Here is a 15,813-nt window from a genome sequence, read left to right as displayed (position 1 = left end):
GTAATTTTGATGTTTTGCAACTTTGGTGTTGGAAATGACACCTGAGAATATCTTGGAGGGCCATGAAAAGAAAAGAAAAAAAAAGGATGAAATATCAAACAAATTAAGCCAGTGTTCTCACTCAAGGCACAAATGACCAGATTCAAATTAACCTACTTTATTTTAAAAATTTATATTTATTTAAAATTCTCATATAATAAACAAGAAAAACAAAAAAGTGCAAGAAAAAATTAAAGTTAAGAAATAAATGACTTCTTTTCAACAAATAATTATAATCTTATTGTCCCTCTACCCTCTTAAATATTTTACAAATCCCTCTACCGCAGACTTAGTCCACATATTCCTTGATCTTCAAATCCATAAACCACCAATTCATTTTTTCTTTCTTTAGCAAAAAGCCCACATAAAGATTTCAAAAGAAGTGCTTGTTGTATAGTAGTACCTTAGTACTCGTCGCTAATTTGTTCTGGGAAGAATGACAAGTACTAAAAACAATGAGTAATAACTGAGCAAACCACGTGATTTACCATATGACTCTTTATTTCATCCAGGAGTAAGTGAATCATGAGGCAGCCAACACCAGCAAGTTCTACCTTATGCATTGCATACAGGGAGAAAGATGAGTACCCAGACAAGATTTTCACTTCAAAACACGTTGAGTACCAAATTCGATGAATTTTGAAGCAGTCGCATACTGAGGTATGACTATATGTTCTCTGAGCAGTTTCATAATCTCTGCAAATTCTGACTTTTTAACATAACATTCTTCCACTGTGGGAATTTCATTATTCTTCCATTCAAATTATCCTACCTCAAACATGTTATATTGAGATCCAACTCTTTGGAAAAGGCTCTAATGCTGTGAAAGGTGGAAGCAAAGAGAAGAGGATGGCCAACAGCAAGTGGGATGGTCTCAGTTACTGTGACAATGAGTATGCTCTTGGGAGACTTGAAAGAACAGATATTTTTTTTCTGGAGAAAATATATCTGTGTGGTCGCCTGAAATAAAAACAAATACTTGATGGCACACAATCACTTAGCTGTTCTTGGCTGTTCTAGGATGTTTTTTGCAGTTTTTAATTTTGGCTTTTTCTGCTATGATCTTATTCTGTTTTTAACTTTTATTCACACAGAGTTAAGCATATGAGATGGGCAGCCATATAAATTTATTAAATAAACAAGCAAACAACCCATCCTGGATGAAATACAATCCTATTCATTGTCCTGCTTGGGTGTCTATAATCCAAAATGTTACCACTTTAGAAGGTGCCAAGCAAAGTTTTAACTTTAACTCTCTCCTCACTGCTTTCATTATCTTCCTCTTTTATTTATGTAAATCTCTAGCTGAAGAAAAGATTCCTTTTGAAAAGAATTTGTACTGCTTAAGGAATATCGTGTACTTCTAATAATAACACTGTATTTTTTTTCCTGACTCTATAATCGTTATTTCTCACAGATAAACTAAGGAATGACTAAAAGGAAATAATTTCAATAATATTTTAAAAATAATTTTAATGATAGAAAAGCAATTTGGAGCATTGGTTGATCAGCCCAGAACTTTCAACGCTAGCTGGCAATAATTCTTTCCATGGTGTCAGATGGAAACCTCAGCTTTACTACCCGTATCCTGATTTTCTGTTTTCTTTCATTGGGACAATCAGAGATAAAGCTGTTAACATTTTGCATATGAAACCTAAATTCTGCCTCAAACTATGGCCACTCATCAGAGATGGAAATACCAAGAGCTCACCTAAAAAGCTTGAGCCATGTGATGAGTGAAGTCAGAAATTCAAGGCAAGGTAAATTCTTTGAGGTGAGTCATCATTCTCCACAATCTGAAGAAAGGCGGTAGATGGCAGTGCTGAATTAACTTTATAAATCAATTTGTTTTCCTCTCCAAGCCAGCTCTCAAGCTGAGTGTTCACATATGAAGCACACTGAGGATCATTTCCCTCATGAATTTTTTTCCTGTTTGGGTGTTATAGGAAAGCCACATACAGGAATGCTTTAGGCACAATCATATACAAACATTATAAAAGTGTCTATTTTACCATGAATCGGAGCATTCAAAAGCTGAAGCCGCTAACATCCCATGGATTAAAAAGAAATCCATTTTTAAAAATGTAAGAGATGAGGAAGGAGAGGAGGTTTCAGAACCTGCTACTTTGATTCTTTCTCTATTTCTCATGTTAAAATAAAAAGCATGAGCCACATTGCTTTGAGCAATTCCCGCCCACTAATTCTCCAGCATTTTTTTTAAAAAGCCATTTTTAGCCCATTAACAACTTCTTGTTTTTCTTGTTCTCATCCTGCTCCAATTTGTTTTCTAACCCATGATTTTTCATGGATTTTTACATACATTTTCCTCGCCAGCCTATTTATCATCTTGCTTATAAACAGTTTTTCAGGGTTTGCTCCTTTGTTGTTGTTGTTAGTTGCAAAGTCGTGTCCGACCCATTGCGACCCTATGGACAACGTTCCTCCAGGCCTTCCTGTCCTCTACCATCTTCTGGAGTCCATTTAAGCTCACGCCTACTGCTTCAGTGACTCCATCCAGCCACCTCATTCTCTGTCGTCCCCTTCTTCTATTGCCCTCAATCTTTCCCAGCATTAGGCTCTTCTCCAGTGAGTCCTTCCTTCTCATTAGGTGGCCAAAGTATTTGAGTTTCAACTTCAGGATCTGGCCTTCTAAAGAGCAGTCAGGGTTGATCTCCTCTAGGACTGACCGGTTTGATTGCCTTGCAGTCCAAGGGACTTGCAGGAGTCTTCTCCAGCACCATAGTTCAAAGGCCTCAATTCTTTGCCGTTCAGCCTTTTTTATGGTCCAGCTTTCACTGCCATACATTGCAACTGGGAAGACCATAGCCTTGACTATACGCACTTTTGTTGACAGGGTGATGTCTCTGCTTTTTAGTGTGCTGTCTAGATTTGCCATGGCTTTCCTCCCCAGGAGCAAGTGTCTTTTAATTTCTTGGCTACAGTCCCCATCTGCAGTGATCTTGGAGCCCAGGAAAATAAAATCTGTCACTACCTCCATTTCTTCCCCATCTATTTGCCAGGAATTGAGAGGGCCGGATGCCATGATCTTGGTTTTCTTAATGTTTAGTTTCAACCCAAGTTCTGCACTCTCCTTCTTCACTCACAACAAGAGGCTCTTTAGTTCCTCTTCACTTTCTGCCATTAGAGTGGTATCATCTGCATATCTTAGGTTGATATTTCTTCCGGCAATCTTAATTCCAACTTTTGATTCATCTAGCCCTGCCTTTCTCATGATGAACTCTGCATATAAGTTAAATAGGCAAGGCGACAGTATACAGCCTTGCCGGACTCCTTTCCCAATTTTGAACCAATCAGTGGTTCCGTGTCCAGTTTTCACTGTTGCTTCTTGGCCTGCATATAGGTTTCTCAAGAGACAAATAAGATGGTCTGGTACACCCATCTCTTTAAGGACTTGCCACAGTTTGTTATGATCCACACAATCAAAGGCTTGGTTTGCCCCTAGTCACTCACAATTAATCACCTCCCACTGTTACTAGTGCAGCCAAAAGGGATGCACTTGAAGATCACTGGAAGCTGCAGTTGACCCAAGATGCAGCCATGTGATTATGGCTGCACCACCGGACATTCACGTAGCATCGCTAATCTTAGGGGTACACTGTCTCCCAATAGACTTCTGGAACAATTCGACATTCTGTTTACCACTTACAAAATCCTATGTAACCCAGGAACTGGTTGTTTTCAGTTATTTTCTGCCCATCCCTCATGCTCTCACAAGATGGACATGTTCCTGCTCCCCTCCTTAAGGCTAAGACATCTGATGGAATGTAGAAGGCAAGCCCTTTCTGTTGTGCCAGCTGCCTTTTAGCACCACTTCCTTTCTCCCCAGCCCTTTTAGAGTCAGAAAGGCTCCCAACCTGTTTGGCACTTGGGAAACTTAAAAGCTTGGCTTGTCCTCCAAGGATGTTGGGCCATGACAATGAGAGACGGAGTGTATGATTGGTGAGCTTTGGCTATATCTTGCTGATACATTGGCTTATGGATTTATTTTATGTTGGCATTGTAACCAACAATTCATTTGCAATATTGGTTTATTGGAGAAAGGTGTTAATTTGACATAGGGTCAAATTAACCTAGATTAACCTAGATTCACAGTTACGTCAGTGGGGCAGCTTTATAAACATTTTAAATTAATTCACGCTTTTAACTATTTTAAAATAAAAATAATATAAAACATCATATCTCCTAACCTCAAGCCCTAGCTACTATGTTCTTTAATCCAAAAATAGCCCCCAGGTCTTTTAAATTTTTTTGTATATCAGCAATATAACATTCACAAAATATATCTAATATTATTTAACCAAGAGTAATAAAATTTATACTTGCCTACTCCTGCTATCCTTCAGATATGTAACTACAGCTCCTATTGGCCCTCAACGATGAATAGTAAATAGTGACAAGTAAGTATAAGCCAGTTGAAATCAATCTCACTTCCTAACCAAAAGAAAGTTGAAAACAAAAGTCTTACAACTTTTACTTAAAATAGAATAGTAATAGCACTTAGATTTACATACCACCCGATACTGCTTTACAGCACTCTCTGGGCGGTTTACAATTTCAGCATAATTTTCATATTGCCCCCAGCAGTCTGGGTCCTTATTTTATCAACCTCAGAAGGATGAAAGGCTGAGTCATCCTTGAGCCCCAACAGGATTGAACTCTAGGCTATGGGCAGAGTTTGCCTGCAATACTGCACTTTAACCACTGTACCACCATAGAATAGACCAGGTGTCTTCAAACCTGGCCCTTTTATGACTTGTGGACTTCAATTCCCAGAATTCCTCAACCAGGCATACTGGCTGAGGAATTATGGGAGTTGAAGTCTACAAGTCATAAAAGGGCCAAGTTTGAAGAGCCCTGGAATAGACTATAGAAAATATTCTACTTCATCCCATCACATTCCATTCACCTAAAAGAAAATAAAACCTAAGATATACAACATTAATTCTGGGCCTTCCCCAGAGGCCCACATGAAAGTAGAAAGTAAGGGTTGATGTAATATGTGGCATGTGTTATATGGTTGGTTGTTGTATAGGAGGGGTGAGTGTGAACTGGCAACGTAGTCTAAGAGATCCTGAATGCAAAGACTAAACATCCCCATTGATGGGATCAGCCAGTTGATTGAGTGGGTTGTAATATCTGCTTGTATGAGATCCTTTGAGTTAGGAGAGGCTTGGTTAGATTCAGGGGAAGTTGCATATTAGGGGATTTCATGAGCAGAGGGCAACCTACGGCAGTAGGAGACAGGGGCAAATTGCTTGTGAGAAAAGCACCTTGGGGTTCAGCTCTAAAGCTTTGTTCTAGCCCCCTGTGCTGGAAGCACAGACCAAAGCACCCCTCCCCTCCTCTCTCCATGTCTTCTCTTTCTCATTTTGCTATTCCTTCATTTTTCTTTTCTCCTCATGCTTTCGTTGATCCTTCTTCCTGTCTTTTCAACAGGCATCTGCAAGACAGATATGACAGAGGGCTTCTGATAGATCTCTTGGCAGACAACTTCTAAAATCAGCTGGAAGACCACCTGTCATTAAGCAAGAAGTGCATGTGTTACTGTAGTAGAAATTTGATAATCGCACCAAGGATTGTACCATGACCAAGACAAAAAGATTACATCCTGCCTTTAACGTTTGAATGGTGTTTGCACAAACTGGGGAAATCTGGGAGTTAAAGTCCACACAGCTTAAATCTGCAGAGGCTGAGAAACACGGCTCTAGACAGCAGCCTCTTCCTCCACCCATACATCCATATCTTTGCATCAGCACACTCAATAGGAGCATGAAGAAGGGCATTGCATGAATAGATATATATAGAGAGAATGGGATTTCTCTGTAAATATTGGATACTGTACCTGGAGTCCCATGCAAGTGTAAACCCCCTGTCTGTTGTGATACAGAACACTGTCTTCTCCAGATCTCCTTAACGATATGTCCATCTTGCTTCCTTCTTCTCCTTCATTTCTGTTCAAATCCTTGAAGAGTCATTGCTGATAAGCAAGAATATTACTAGTTAACTGTAGGTAATTTCAATTTGGCAAATGACATTTTAGACAAGACTAGAGCATGTGCTTCTGAACATAGGCCAGCATTGGAAGAATAGGTAAAGGTAAAGGTAAACAACATGCGTGCTAGTTGTTTCCGACTCTAGGGGCCGGTGCTCATCTCCGTTTCACAGCCGAAGAGCCAGCGCTTGTCCGAGGACGTCTCCGTGGTCATGTGGCCAGCATGACTAGATGCCAAAGGCTCACGGAACGCTGTTACCTTCCCACTATAGTGGTCCCTATATTTCTACTTGCATTTTTACGTGCTTTCGAACTGCTAGGTTGGCAGAAGCTGGGACGAGTAACAGGCGCTCACTCTGTTATGCGGCACTCAGGATTCGACCCGCCAAACAGCCGACCTTCTGATCGTCCTAACCCACTGAGCCACCGCGCCCCATTGGAAGAATACAGAGTAATTAAGAAGCAGGATGTCCCATTGCAATCAGCGATAAATGTGTAGGGAGCCTTGAAGGCAGACTAGGGACTCAGGCTTAGCCCATCTATCAGTAAAGAGATCTAAGAAGAGCCTTCTTTCTTTCTCTTTAAACTGCAACTTGAAAAGGGAGAATGAGTGAGACAGAAGTGGTCGGCTGTGCCTCCTGAACACAGATTATTATTTAACTACAAATCCAGAAGAGACAGGCATAGAAAAATTTCCTCCTCATCATCTCCCCACCATTTGCCCTAGTGCAGGGGGTAGGCAACCATGGCTCTTTTATGACTCAGGGACTTCAACTCCCAGAATTCCTGAGCCAGCTATGCTGGCTCAGGAATTCTGGGAGTAGAAGTCCCTGAGTCATAAAAGAGCCATGGTTGCCTACCCCTGCCCTAGTGGCCAAAAAAAGCTCAGGTGCAAATAGATGATGCGATTCCCCTCACTTATCGCGTTTCTCTGAGTCATGGCTCGCTCAGTCCATTTTTTTTTTGATCACGTGACGCAACAGACCATAAACTAATCGCATCGGAAGGAATCCCACAAATTTTTCGGCGACATACGGCTGGCTAGCTCGTCGCTGTGCAAACTCGGCCCGTTCGCCTGGCAACCGTTAAGACCAGGGCATTCCGACGGCGACGCTTTCTTTTCTCAGTAGCTTTTTTTTTTCCTGCCTAACGGCTTGAACTTTACCGTAGAGACGAGCCGCTCGCCATTCCTCAAGACAGAGCGACCCTCCGCGGATACCCTCTCGTCCCGGCCAAGGGAAAAAAACCCTTTTCCTCTCTCTTTCTCCCTCCGATTGAGTTGATAGTTTGAGGACGGTCCCTTCCCCGGCCCATGCCGAAGAGGCGAGGCAGCTCAGAGGCTCCCCGTCTTCTGCTGCAGTGTTGCGGGAGGGAGGGAGGGGCGGAGGCGGGACGAGGCGGTCCCTCTTTGGCGGCTCGCTTAGCGAATGTTTTCTCGGCGGATGGAAAGTTCGACCTCTTTGTGACATAGAGAGCTGAGGCGGCTCCGAACAGCCCTCGGCAGGGGCGGGCAAAGGGACATCGCCCATGCCCGTGCAGCAGGCACATGGGCGGTGCCGCGCGCCGAAGAAACCCAGCCGCCGAGGTGGGTGGGGCAGGAGGACGAAGGGGCTTCTTCCCCCTCCCCTTTCTAACCGGTGCGGCCTTTTGCGCGGCGCCGGTAATTCGCAGACGTTCCCTTGGCTTGCCGAGTTGGTTTGTTGTGGTGCCACGGTGTGCTTTTTACAGCCTGGCGAGGCGGACCGGGCTCCTGCGAGAGGCGTAGCCGGCGGAGGTGCAGTTGGCCTTAGAAAGGGCGCTGCCCGCCACACACACACACACACACACACACAAGCCCGAAAAAGTGTCCCATCGCGCAGACATCTCAGATGGTCTCTCGGTAGCCGCGGCTGGATGGAGCGAAGCCCCGAGATCTGAGCTGTGCTTCTGCAGGTCAGGTAGGCAGAGCCGAGCTGCCCAGTCTTTACCCCTTGCCCGCGTGCTGGAAAGGAGAATCCCTGCGGCTTCTCCGCCTATTTGAGAATGGGGCGCTTGAGTTCCCCGGGGTTTGGAGAAGGGGAGAATGCCTTGCTCTGGAACTATGTTTCTGGGTGACGATGGAAGGATGGCTCGGTGTCGGCACGAAGGGCCGGTTGGATTCACCCCTTAGTCAGAAAAGATACCTTTTCGCCCTCCTTCCCATTCCTCTTTGAGTACCCGGAAGCAAGATCCGGTAAGGTTAGGTGGAGGTGCGGAGGCCTCAGTCATTACTGAGTCAATTGGTCTGGCGCAGCTCAATCGCAGAGGAGTAAGCAGGGAGATCCCTTTTGCTAGCCTGCCCCTAAATGAATAAACATACAACAACAACACCTATTGAACAGATGCCCCCTCCCCTACTTGATCATGCCCTGCTTTGGTTCTTGGAGGGCACCTGACTTGGCATAGTTGGAAACAGGATGCCTGGCCCTTGGGTGGGTCCCAGTGCAGCTCCTGTATCTTCCAGGGGAAAATAGCTCTAACACAAAAGTGAGAGCAATGTATTGCACTTTTTTTTTTAAAAAAATAATCTTGCAAGGTACTTAACATCCTTTGGAAGTGTCAAGAGGATCCCTGAGGTACTTCTGATAAAAGACAGGTCTTTTGCAAGTTAGGTGGGGAGCTGTAAAACTACACTTTCCAAAGGACAATACAGTCCTTCTTTGCCACTAAATATTTGTTATGTGTGGTATGTACCACAATTGCTAAATCTTGAATCTTTGTTGCAGCTTCCATACTGTATACTGTGACTCCTGCTTAGGGTACATTTATGATAAAAATGATACCTTTGAGTAAGCTCTGAATGTATTTTTATCATTATTGGAAGCCAGACCAGATATATCTGGATTCTTTCTCCTGGAAAAAGAAAAAGTGCTAGCGGAGAGGCCTGGCTAAAGTACGTACCACTTCAGTCTGTGGGTGGTGATACTGAGTTTTTCACCCCAAGGAAATCGGTGCCATGTTGGAGAGAGAGATATGGTATACGGCAGAAAGTTTCATCATTGCATCTTGTTTTCAGAGCGCAGAGATTGGTTGCTTGTTTTTACAAGCCACATCACACGTCACCTGAGGTCTCTACCAAGCATCCATAATATTATAATCCAAACACAATTTACCATTGTAGGCCTTTTCTCCACTGCTTGTTTTCCACCTGTGTCAGTTTTCAATAGAAAACTGTCTCTTGTCCCTGGTGCTTCTTTGTATCCTGCTTCTATTGCTGCTATTTCAGACCACTTCTCTCCAAGTTAAAAGGTAAAGAAACCTAACAGAGCAGTAATGGCGAACCTAATAGAGCAGTGATGGCGCACTCAGAGACCAGCAAGCGCATGGGGGCCGGCGGAGTCCGTCAGCCACAGCCTGCTGGCCCCTCGACCGGTGCACTCTGGGGCTCCGCAGCCCGTCGCCAGCAGTTCAAAGAAGCCGCCTCTGAGCTGGATGGCCGGCCGACAGTTGAGGCGATGCAGTGGGCAAGGAGAGCACGCAAGGCCAGGAGGGACGGGATGGGGGGAGGGAGGGAAACCAGCCATGCTGGGATGCATCTGGCCACTTGGGACCTTGGCGAGTTAGCAGGTGGCTGCTTGAAGAGGGACGGTTGCCATCTCCGGGGCATGGCGAGCGTGCCCACACAGAGAGGGCTCTGAGTGCCGCCTCTGGCACACGTGCCATAGGTTCGCCACCACTGTAATAGAGTATATGCTCCTTGAGGCTTTCTTTGGATATTGTTGGAAGAAAATGGAAAATGTTATTTCAAGTCCAATATGGTTGAGGACGATTTAAGGCAGACTCACTCATGGGCTGGAGGCAAAATTAAGGCAGTCATGAGGACAAGGCAGAGAAGAGACATTGCCATGCTTAAATGGCAATTAGCGAAGAATTAAAGGAGCTTCACCTTTCTTTTCCACAGCACAAGGAACGTGCCCCAAATTCGGTTTTGTATCTCAAAATAAAGCAGCATGTTCTGAAGTTTCTGCTGAACTGTTTCAGGTTAGCCGTGGTTCAACAGGATTGAAATCCAGAATTTTGGGTTATTTGGAGGTATGAATGAAACAAAATCCAGATGAGATAAGTGGAACAAGGCAGGTGCACGTCTGCCCCTCTTTCCTCTCCAGAGCTCTGAGTGTAGCATAGGCCACCAGGCTGTTTTCATCACAGCACTTCCCTCCTCCCCGTTTCCTCTACTGCTGCCACTGCCAGTCTCCCAGTGGCACTTTCCCATCACCCAACCTGCCCTTCCAGTCTTCCCAGCAGCTTCATTTCCTCTCTTCTACCATTGATATTGTGGCACAGCCTATTCTATTGGTCTACCTGCTCCCTTATCTTCTCAGAGTCTTCCCTTTCTTGCCTCCCTTCCCCCATGTGCTAGTATCCTCAGATTTCCCCTGCTGCTCCCCCTTCACCCCAATTCTGCATAGAACAAAACAGACCCAGATACTCCAATCAGGCAGGTTTTGGGCAAGGACCAATCCCAAATCCCCTGTGTGTTGGTGGATGTGGAAGCATGTGGTGAGATTTCTCGTGCACTGTGTTTTCTGGGGGCGGGGTGGGAATGCATTTCATGTCAGCCAGCAGGAATTTTTCTCACACTTTTGCTACTTGCTCCTTTTAATCCAAAAGGTAAAGAACTAAACATTGCTTGGAAAGCGGGTGCTCTTGTACTGGACAAAGGCAGTCTCCATGATTTTCATTGCTTCAGGAATTCAGTATAAGAGCATGAGTCAAAGAGATTCTCTGCCTGCTAATAGTGGGACAGCAGCTGGGCTGTGGGTGAGGAACATGTTGGAAATATAGATTCCACCCAACTGCTCAACAGCTTTTCTGAAAGCAGTGGGTTCAGGATGATCATTACTCTCAGTGTAATATTTTTCTGCTGATTCCCTGTGACCCTTTCTGTTTGCTTTCCATGCTGGTTTCTCTTTTGGCATTCAGTAGAATGAACTAAGGGACGTGGTGGCTCAGTGGGTTAGGACGCTGAGCTTGTCGATCAGAAGGTCGGCAGTTTGGCGGGTCGAATCCCGAGTGCCGCGTAGCAGAGTGAGCGCCTGTTACTCGTCCCAGCTTCTGCCAACCTAGCAGTTCGAAAGCACGTAAAAATGCAAGTAGAAAAATAGGGACCACTACGGTGGGAAGGTAACAGCGTTCCGTGCGCCTTTGGCGTCTAGTCATGCCGGCCACATGACCACGGAGACGTCCTCGAACAAGCGCTGGCTCTTTGGCTGTGAAACGGAGATGAGCACCGGCCCCTAGAGTCGGAAACGACTAGCACGCATGTGCGGGGGAACCTTTACCTTTACCTTTACCTTTAGAATGAACTAGGGGACACTTAACATTTTTCTTTGAACTATAACCAGATGGATCAGTTTCAGATTCATGGGTCTAGATGGAAGTAGACATCAGCAAGTCCCAAAGCCATACCTTATTTCCATGTACCCCTCTCAGTCTGATAAAAGGACACACAGGCCATATAGTAGAGTATCCTTCCTCAGCTTCGTATTATTTGGCCACCTTTCCCATGGAATTATAGGAGTTGAAGTCCCAACACAACTGGAAGGTACTGGTTTTATTCCTTGTTAAAAAAAAGAAGTATTTGGAGGGGATATTAACATGAAAGGCCAAAATTCAGCACGTGATAAGCATCCCTGTGGGAATACAGTGCATCTTACAAAATTGTAGGCCTTTTCTACCAGCCACCACGGCTTTGGTGATTCAGAAATACCACCTGCACAGCTTTAAGCTTTTCTCCTCAGTCATAAGCAGCAGAAACATTTAAAACACACCAGTTCTGGTTGTTTAGGGATTCCCCGGAAGGGGAAAAAGAAAGAGATGCCAGTGTGTTCGCAGTTTCCCTAAGATGTCAGTCTATACTTTAACTCCAGGCCTCAGATAAAAAAAGAAATTTCTTCAGCGCTGCAACCCAGCGATCTTTCCTTTTATGCAGCAAGAAGCTGCATGACGGTGCTGCGAGAGTCTTTTGTGTGATGATTTGGGATGAAAGGAGAATGGCTGTTAGTTGCAAAAGAAGTGAGAGGGAACCCTTAAGTGCCTAGCAAGCTGTGTATTGTGGGATAGGGAGTTCACTGTTACCCAGAAGCAGCAAAACGATACCATGGCAACTTCACTGATGGGTAATATACAGTCCATGGCATTTCTGGCTTGATGATGATAGACAAATTGGGTGGGGTGTGAGGTGGTGCGGAAAGAGTGGTAAAGGATTCTGCAGCCGACTGGAGTGATGATGGTCACTCTAATTCTTCAACTGCAAGCAGTTGTTTTTCTTTCTTTGCTGACATGTCTTTTCAGGATTGTGGGAGGAGGTCAGCTCCTGTACTCTTTAACAGGGCTTTTTTAACTTTAAATATAGTTGACTGATTTCCCCCTCCCCTGCCACAAACATTCCAGAATTTCTCCCTCTTTTGCCATAATCCTCAGATGCGCAACAAGTTATTATGCCAGCAATAAGTACTCAACATCTGACAGTCTGATTAACAGTGAGATTTGGCTGCAGAAAAAAGATAAATACGGTTTTAGACTATATCGCTAGGAGTACGCTTTGACAGCAGGGAATGTTCTAGTTCTGTTCTGTTTAGTACTGTATTCATTGCAACTGGTCTTCCCAGTTGCAATGTATGGCAGTGAAAGCTGGACCATAAGAAAGGCTGAGCGCCAAAGAATTGAGGCCTTTGAACTCTGGTGCTGGAGAAGACTCCTGCGAGTCCCTTGGACTGCAAGGCGATCAAACCGGTCAGTCCTAGAGGAGATCAACCCTGACTGCTCTTTAGAAGGCCAGATCCTGAAGCTAAAACTCAAATACTTTGGCCACCTAATGAGAAGGAAGGATTCACTGGAGAAGAGCCTAATGCTGGGAAAGATTGAGGGCAAGAGAAGAAAGTGACGACAGAGAATGAGGTGGCTGGATAGAGTCACTGAAGCAGTAGGCGTGAGCTTAAATGGACTCCAGAAGATGGTAGAGGACAGGAAGGCCTGGAGGAACGTTGTCCATAGGATTGCGATGGGTCGGATACGACTTCGCAGCTAACAACAAGTACTGTATTGTGTATCTGAGTATCATGTTCAAAAAGGATTCAAGTGAATTTGGAATGGGCTTAGAAAAGGAAGGAGGATGATTAATTGGACTGGAAATTATAGCAGGGGTGTCAAACTGCCGGCTCACAGGCCGGATGCGTCATCCGGAAGCCGCACCCACCCCATTGCCGGCAATGGCAAAACCGTCCCGATACGTTGCGCGATGTCACGTGACGTCGCGAGTTTGACATGTCTGCTCTATAGGCAAAGACCAGGGAAAAGATTCTGGAAAGCCATTAAAAACAGAAGACTTGGGAAGGGATGTAATAGCCAAATACTTCAGGTACTTAAAGTGGAAGCATCCAAATATGTTTTCTATCATCTTTTAAGTACAGTAGTTCTCAACTTATGACCATAATTTAGCCCAAAATGTATGTTGCTAAGTGACAAAATTCTTAAGTGAGTTTTGCCCCATTTTACAACTTTTCTTGCCACTTTGTTAAGTGAATCACTGCAGCTATTAAATTAGTAACATGGTTGTTAAGTGAATCTGGTTTCCCCATTGACTTTGCTTGTCAGAAGCTTGCAAATGGTGACCACATAACCTCAGGACACTGCAACCGTCATAAATGTGAGTCAGTTGTCAAGCATCCAAATGTAAATCACGTGACCAGGGGATGCTGCAATGGTCTTGTGTGACAAATGGTCATAAGTCACTTTTAGCAGTGCCGTTGTAACTTCAAACGGTCATTAAGTGAACTGTTGTAAATCGAGGACTACCTGTAGTAATGTTATGTAGGAAGAAAGCAGTTTCTAGAATATTCAGAAAAAAGTTTTAATGGGAAGAACAATCCAGTAGTAGAACAACAAAAGTGGCAGGCTCATCTCTTTTTTTGAAAGAGCTCAAGTAGGCTCTGGGCAGCTACTTTTCAGAATTGCTTTTAGTTGTATTTCTGAACTGAGCAGAGACTAGAACTCAGAACATTCTAAATCAGGGGTCCCCAACCCCCGGTCTGCGGACCAGTACTGATCCATGGCCCATTGGGAACCGGATCGCACAAGCGGTGGGCAAATGTGCAAAGCTCCATTTGCCCAAGTGGCAGGCAAAATGTGTACAAAACCATTCCCTCCTCCCCCTGTTCACTGCTGCTGCCACTGCTGCCGGTCCTCTGAGCCGGAAAGATGGAGGACCCCTGTTCTAAATAACTTCCTCTAGTTCTGCTACACTAAGAAAATAGATTTGCACAATGTAATGGGAAGAACAGTTGAGAGATCACCATGGTTTTCCAAAGCTCACTTTAAGACTCCTTGTTCACATTTGGCACCCACTCAGTTCACGGCTAGTTTCTAACATCAGAACTGATGACTGTTGTGATGTGAACCTAACAATATCAAGTCTTTTATGTGGATCTACTTGACTTTGTACTCTTCATACTCCTACGATAGGTTTTCTCAAACCGACACCATCCTGCAAAGGAATACAAAGATAACCTTGGAGAAGGAATACAAGTACAGATATGGAGGCTTATTCCAGGAAAAGAAGAAAGGATGAGAAATAACTCGGGATAGCTCTGCTTTCATTCTTTTGATATTTCCTCAGGGGGCTGAGGAAACTTTGGTTTTCAAAATTTTGTTATACTCTACTTACAGACATGTCAAACCCGCGACGTCACATGACGTCTCGCAATGTATCTGAGCTTTTTCTCTCTTGCCGGCAATGGGGTGGGTGCGGTTTCCTGCTAATGCATCCGGGTCCGCTGGACAGCAGTTTGACACCCCTGCTCTACTACAATAGAGGGCCAGCATTCCTTGCTGTGTTTGTCTCCTGACCGAGCCGGTCTTAAAAGTCTTAACACCTCCAAATAGGTTTGTACTAACCCCCATTATGCTCAGGTGGCATAGATGGTACAAGCTGGTGATCATTACGAAGTTCATAATGGCCAGAAAGCAATAGAAGGCTGTCAGAAAAAAATTGATGAGGAAAAGGGAACCTAACCCAATTCTTTTAATTATGAATCAATCAGTCATTGCCTTAGAAATGCATTCAGTATGGGACCCTGTTGGAAGTTGTTTCTGGGTTGGTTAAGAAACCTTAATAAATAAAAAAAAAACCTCTGGCATTTGAGAAGAGACTGGACAACCATTTGTCTGAAATGGTACAGGGTTTCCTGTCTGAGCAGGCAGTTGGACTAGAAGACCTCCAAGGTCCCTTCCAACTCTATTGTTGTTGTTGTTGTTGTTATTCCAGATACAGTGTTATAATATGCTGGTCTTTGACAATAATAAACGTTTGGTTTGGTTTGTTGGTTTCACTTCATTTTGTTTCATCTGGTTTTTGTAGTTATAGAAAGCGTGTTCTGTGATTTTGAAAGCTACTACCTATCAGTGTGGGTCTGGATGGACCAATGGACACAGTCAGTATCAGATAGTTATTTTTTAAATTATTAGCTTGTTTAGACTGGAAGTGCTTCTGCTAGTCAAATGATAAGGTTTTATCCTGGATGCTAGTTTGTGGGATTCAGAGACCAGTCATCGCAGGGTGTCCCAAAATGTCTGTCTGCCGACGCAGAGTTTATTGTATTTATACAGTTTAACAGGCAGGAAATAACGCACAGCAAAAGCATTGTTTATTGGTGTACTCCCCAGTCAATCTTAGAGAACATCCGAAACATCCAAGCCAGGGCAGAGTCTCTCTTATCTAGTTAGTTCCTGGCACTCCTAATTGG

General features: G+C 44.3%; 1 protein-coding gene across 9 annotated transcripts in view; it reads left to right on the top strand.

The window, feature by feature from the left end:
* The first annotated feature begins 7,578 nt into the window (after positions 1-7,578).
* Positions 7,579-15,813, top strand: part of TMEM63C (transmembrane protein 63C) — an 86,713-nt gene continuing 78,478 nt past the window's right edge. For 4 of the 9 annotated variants that reach the window (XM_083349189.1, XM_083349197.1, XM_083349198.1 and 1 more), the window contains exon 1: positions 7,580-7,989. The gene's annotated coding sequence lies outside the window, so the exon portion shown is untranslated. Of the gene's footprint in view, positions 7,990-15,813 lie in introns of all 9 variants that reach the window. The other 5 variants (XM_083349199.1, XM_083349190.1, XM_083349195.1 and 2 more) reach the window with 3 other exon arrangements.

This window comes from Vipera ursinii (assembly GCF_947247035.1).
Source record: "Vipera ursinii genome assembly, chromosome: 1".
NCBI classification, from domain to species: Eukaryota; Metazoa; Chordata; class Lepidosauria; order Squamata; family Viperidae; genus Vipera; species Vipera ursinii.
Note: the sequence above shows the minus strand (reverse complement) of the source record. Positions and strands in the feature narration are given on the sequence as shown.